At 45.7% G+C, this 6,125-nt stretch overlaps 1 pseudogene; it reads right to left on the minus strand.

Annotated features, from left to right (window-relative positions):
- Positions 1-4,074: 4,074 nt before the first annotated feature.
- On the minus strand, positions 4,075-4,806 carry LOC141917709 (protein MAK16 homolog pseudogene; annotated as a pseudogene).
- Positions 4,807-6,125: the final 1,319 nt, after the last annotated feature.

A 6,125-nucleotide genomic window follows, 5' to 3' on the forward strand; every position in this document is an offset into this window, starting at 1 on the left:
CCCTAGCACCGGAGGGGGCGGGGCAGGGCTCTTACGATGCTTAAAGGCACGCATGACTCCACACCTCCTATTGGCTGTTGGGTTGCGCGGGGTTTTTGGGGCTGTGTACAGAGAGTAGGTGTATTCTCTTTTTTCTTCCCATCCGCAACTCGGGTGATGGAAGGTACGCTGTCCTGCTGGTTCTGCCCGCTCGTTCGGCACTGCCCCCGCCCTGGATAAGTGCGGGGTGGGTCGGCTGAGGGTAGGGTGTGGGGGAAGAGGCTTGGGCTTTATTCAGCCTGTTTGAGGAGCAGGGACGTATGTGCCCCCTCTCCGATATGACTCTGTGGTGGGGCGGACCATCCCACCTCAGCGTCCATCACTGTCCACTGCAGCTCGTCGCTGCCCGCAGGGATGCGGGATGGCAGCTGGCCTCACCGCCCCTGGGGGTCTTGGCACAAGGTAGCAGCACCAAGCGGGTGACAGGCTGTTTAAGGACTGCTCAGCCGAGATGAGAAACCTATCAAAAATGGCGTGATATGCTGGTCCTTACCTTACAAGAGACCCATGGAATTAGACCTGTTGATGAGTAAACAAATGGATTATTTCCCTTAAGTAACTGTACCGGTTCTTTTAAGTGGTAGAGTTTTGGGGAGAACTTTAAGCCACAGTATTCTTTTCTTAGCTGCAGGTTATAATGTCAGAAGACAAGCCTTGTGTTTCTTAACCATTCTTACAGTAACTTTTCTTTGGTGTAATTCTGTAGGGAGGTTGAGCTCCTTGGTCATCCCCTTTAAGGGGATAAACAGGTTCCAAATGCAGTTATACAACTTAAATGTGCATAGCTACTTCCAAAACTAACTAGTATCATAGAATGGTTTGGGTTGGAAGGGACCTGAAAGATCATCTAGATACAATCCCCTTGCCATGGGCTGGGACATTTTTCACTAGACCAGGTTGCTCAAAGCTCCATCCAACCTGACCTTGAACATTTCCAATGATGGGGCAGACAAAACCTCTATGAGCAACCTGTTTCAGTGCCTCACCACCCTCACAGTGAAGAACTTCTTTACATCCAATTTAAATCTACCCTCTTTGAGTTTAAAGCCATTACCCCTTGTCCTATCACTACATGCCCTCGTAAAAAGTCCCTCCCCATCTGTCCTGTAGGCCCCCTTTAGGTACTAGAAGGCCACTATAAGGTCTCCCTGGAGCCTTCTCTTCTCCAGGCTGAACAACCCCAACTCTCTCAGCCTGTCCTTATAGGTGTCGTGGTTTAAACCCAGCCAGCAGGGAAGCACCATACAGCCACTCACTCACCATCCCCTGCCTGGGGGATGAGGGCAAATAGATTGGAAGGGTAAAGGGAGACTCGTAGGTTGAGATAAAAAACAGTTTAATAATTGAAATAGGGTTGGAGTAGCTTCAGTGTCTGTTGTGGGCGTTGGAGTGGCTGCAGTGCCTGTCATTTTGCTATCAGATCCAGAGCCCTTCTCTTCCCCTTGAGGGCACTGAATAGTGTTGGACAGGGCTCGGTAGGCATGGGCCAGGCCCCAGCACATTGCAGTGATTTGTGTCTCTCTGGAATTGCCAGGGTGACAGCATACGTTTTCCAAATATTTTACTAGTTTTTTGGGATTCTGCACTTGTTCAGGGTGAAGTTCCAAAACACTGGGGGTGCCCACTGTCCTAGGTATTTGCCCATGCTCTCCCACACCCCCTGCCACTCATAACTCTCCAGCCTTGGGGTAGATCTCCGGGTGATACTCTTAAATAGTTGCTTAGCCCTGAACAAAATCTGAACCACATGCAGGAACACGCTGGCTCCTAACAATAAGATGACCATGTTAGTGTTAACATTCCAAGGATATTCAAAATTTCCAAAATTCTCAAACTCTATTGTAAGTAGCCTGGAGGAGAAGGGGAAGGAAGGTGTCTCCCCCATGGATTGGCTCTCTGAGGAGAAAAGGTAAAGGGTGTAATTGTTAATCTTTTCCGCTAGATGACCCCGGAGTACAGACGTGACAACAGTGCTGAGTACAAATACAAGACTAATCTCAGGACCAAGAACTTTATCGTGCCATAAATCAGAGTTATATAGTACAGCAAAGCAAAAATAATAATCCAACTCCCATGGGAGATAAGCCGCAGCATAGTTACTATATATGGCAAGTGAGGTGATGCATAGCACAACTGTAAGAACGAAAGCCACAACTCTAGGAGCAAATAGATTGACATTATGACAAGCAACTGATAAGCCAATATAATGAATGCTTATAATGAATTCATTATAATACACTCTGATCAGATCCGTCGTTATCTCAACCCTTCGAGCCCCATGTTGGGTGCCAAAAAGGACTGTTGTGTTTTCAACCCATCTGGCAGCCAAACACCATGCAGCTGCTCACTCACCATCCCCTGCCCTGGGGATGAGGGAAAATAGATTGGAGGGGTAAAGGGAGACTCGTAGGTTGAGATAAAAAACAGTTTAATAATTGAAATAAAATAAAACAATAACAGTAATGGAAAGTACAAACAGGTAACACAGTGCGATTGCTCACCATCCGCCGACTGATACCCAGCCTGTTCCCGGCTAGCGATCCCGAAATACCAAGATCCCACAATCACAATCCTGGAAGCAAGAGAGAACCCCCTCCTTCCTGGCTGACCCTCCTTTATATACTGAGCATGACGTTACATGATATGGAATATTCCATTGGCCAATTTGGGTCCGATGCTCCGGCTCTGCTCCCTCCCAGCTTCTTGTACACTATTCTAGCTACTCTATCCCAGCCAAAACCAGGACAATAGGAGAGGTGCTCCAGCCCTCTGAACATCTTTGTGGCCCTCCTCTGGACTCACTCCAACAGGTCCATGTCCTTCTTATGCTGGGGGCCCCAGAGCTGGAGACAGTACTCCAGGTGGGGTCTCACAAGAGTGGAGTAGAGGGGAAGAATCCCCTCCCTCGACCTGCTGGCCGGACTTCTCTTGATGCAGCCCAGGATACGGTTGGCTTTCTGGGCTGCAAGCACACACTTCCGGGTCATGTTGAGCTTCTCGTCAACCAGCACCCCCAAGTCTTTCTCTGCAGGGCTGCTAATGAGATGGGAGAATAACTTCTTGGGTCAATTTTTGAGGTAGACTGGGTGTGAACAGCAGCACTGATAGGAATAAAACAAACAAAAAAGAGTTGGAGGAGAACCTTTCTTCTTCTAGTTATTATGTTCTCTTTCCATCCACAGTGAAAGGATTTCAGGTGTATACTTCCAATTAAATCAACAGGAAAAGATGAAGCCACCAAGAAGGGTTGCTTGTAGAAGTCTCAGTACTTTCCTGATACTTTGTGATGAGTAAACTGTATAGGCTGTTTATGCTGGTTGAAGCTTGCTTGTTTAATTATTGGAACTTCATGGGGTTTTTTAGCATCAGTGGAAGTGTTTTAATTGTAATTGCTTCTACATTGTTACACTTAGAATAGCTGAACTTTGAATTGAGAGCAAATGTCTATACAATGCAAGTGAGAGATGTCATAACTAGCTACTGTCAGAAGAATAAAAACATCTTTCTGGGTTTTGTTCTAGAGAATTCACTTTTTTCTTTTAACTTAAAAGACAATGTCTGCATCTAACATTGCAGCAAGAGTGGAAACTTGGCTTTCATCTATGTGACATGTTGAAGTTCCTTTGGTATGGCTAGAAGCATGTATTATTTCTATCTGTGGAAAAAAATCCCCATATTTATATTTTAACCATTGTCCTCCATTCCAAAGGGGCTTTAACTGTTTGGCTTGCTTGATCACAGCACGTGTCTCACATTCATGGATAACCTGTGCAATAATGTCCATGGTTAAGTCCACCCCTCAATCACAAGCCCATCTATATGTTGCATCTCTTCCCTGACGGCCTGAGGAGTCATGGGCATCAACGTGGCATCAGTTACATGGTGTGTAGAGGGGATCCTCCCTTTGAACATCCAGCCCAGCACTGGCAGTTGGGGTGCCAGGAGGAGCTGTGCTTCAGTCCCAATCACTTCTGAAGCAGCTCGAACCCCTTCATATGCTGCCAATATCTCTTTTTCGGTTGGAGTATAATGGGCTTCAGATCCTCTGTATTCCCAACTCCAAAACCCCAAGGGTCGACCCCGAGTGTCCCCTGGTGCTCTCTGCCAGAGACTCCAGGTAGGGCCATTCTCCCCGGCTGCAGTGTAGAGCACATTTTTAACATCTTGTCCTGTCTGAACTGGCCCAAGGGCTACTGCATGAACTATTTCCTGTTTAATATGTTCAAAGGCTTGTTGTTGCTCAGAACCCCATATAAAATCATTATTTTTCCGGGTCACTTGATAAAGAGGGCATTATCCAGCTGAGTGGCAATCAAGGCTTTCTCCTCTCTTCTCTCGCCTTTCAATCTTTCTGCGTAAAGGAATGAGCTTCCTCTGTCGCTTGAGTGTCAGCTTCCGGATGCGGATAAAGTACTGCATGATCCTAGTAAACCGCTGCTTGCATTTGTGTCGGATGAACCATGGCCAGTAGATGAGGTTCTCGTCTATCTCTTCCAGTGCTTTCTCATAGTTCTTGCTTAGCAGGACCCACTCCCAGAGTTGACAGAGAAAAGCTGCCCACTCTATTGTCTTCATGTACAGGTAACACCGCCCTTTCTCCTCCCTGATGGTCACGTACTGGCTGTTTGCCAGTGGGCAGGAGGAACGGTTGCACAGGCCGGTCAGGTTGTACTCATTGCAGCAAAAGTTCTGGGTTTTTGTCATTATCTTGTATGAGCAGAACTGCCTGTTGCCCAGCGTGTCCCAGACAATGTCGTCTGAGTGCATGGCGGTCGTGCTGCCGGCCCACGTGGCCTAGCGCGCTGCCATCACCTTCAGTACTCTGGGGTGAATCCCATGAGGCCCCATGGACTTATGAACATTCAGTTGATACAGCTGGTCCCTTACAATTTCAGTGTCCACAAATGGAAAGTCACTGTTCCTGCAGTTGTGGTCCTCCACCTCAGAGGACTGGGCAGCCCAAGGTCTATCAGTATTATTAAAGGCTTATAATTTACATGTATTCACTCTCAAATTGTAGAATAAGGCAGTGGCTAGACCAAAGATGTGGTCGGATTCCAAATAAACTAGTCTGGCCAAAGCAGCTTGAGGATTAGCCTAATCCTTCCAGATACCAATTTGGCCTCAGTGATACATGTGTTTATAACCCAGCAACTTCTTTCTTGTTGAATGAAGGAAGCAACAGCTAGCTGTAATTATATCATCTTAAAGTACCAGTTAGGAATATTAAAGGATAAAGGATTTCCTAAAGGGTGTGCTGTATTGGTTCATATCAAAAGGAGACTTTTCACAGAAGTTGAGTAGGGAGCACTATTAGATAGAACATTAAATATAACATTTGGAATGAAATATAAAACCCTATTTCTTAATATCTTTTGTGTGGGAATTTTTGTTGTACCCCTTGAAGTGAATTAAAAACATGTTTGTGCTTAAATATAAAGAACAAAATTAATGAACACTGCATTGGACAGAGTCCTACCGTTATAAGTGGTTCTACAAGGAGTCTGTAAAGATGAATCACAAGCTGATTCCTTATATACACTTGCACCAGCACCAATCCCATGAGCAATTGCATGAGGTGACTCAGCCTGGCCTTGAGTCCATCCCATGGCCCAGCTCTGCTGCCCAAAAGTGGCCCCTGAGCGCTTGCATTTTAGGATGGCTACAAGACAATGCTGTGGATTTTTCTTATCACCAGGGGAAACTTCACTCCCTTACAGGGAGTCCTCCTGTCTCTGGCATTCCTGCTTCCAGCCAGTTCAACCCCTTCTGCAGTTGGACCTTCTTGCCCTCCATGCCAGATCATTCCTTGGTCACAAATTACCACTGCTGAGCAGTTACAATTTGAATTTCCTCTTCACTTGCTATAATAATTTCAAGCATTTCTGTTTAGAATAAAATCTTAATAACTTTAAGCTTTTCTTTGTAGGTAGAGTGATTTACAGTATAGTGTTTGAGTTATCTGGTGTCAAGCAAACTTAAATGTATTTACCTGGGAGGAAAAAGCAAAAAGGACTTTAAAAAGTAAATACTACTCATTTCTAATCCAATTCTATTCATTATTGTCCTAGAAGGAACAGAGTGCT

This window comes from Strix aluco, chromosome W (genome assembly GCF_031877795.1).
Source record: "Strix aluco isolate bStrAlu1 chromosome W, bStrAlu1.hap1, whole genome shotgun sequence".
NCBI lineage: Eukaryota > Metazoa > Chordata > Aves > Strigiformes > Strigidae > Strix > Strix aluco.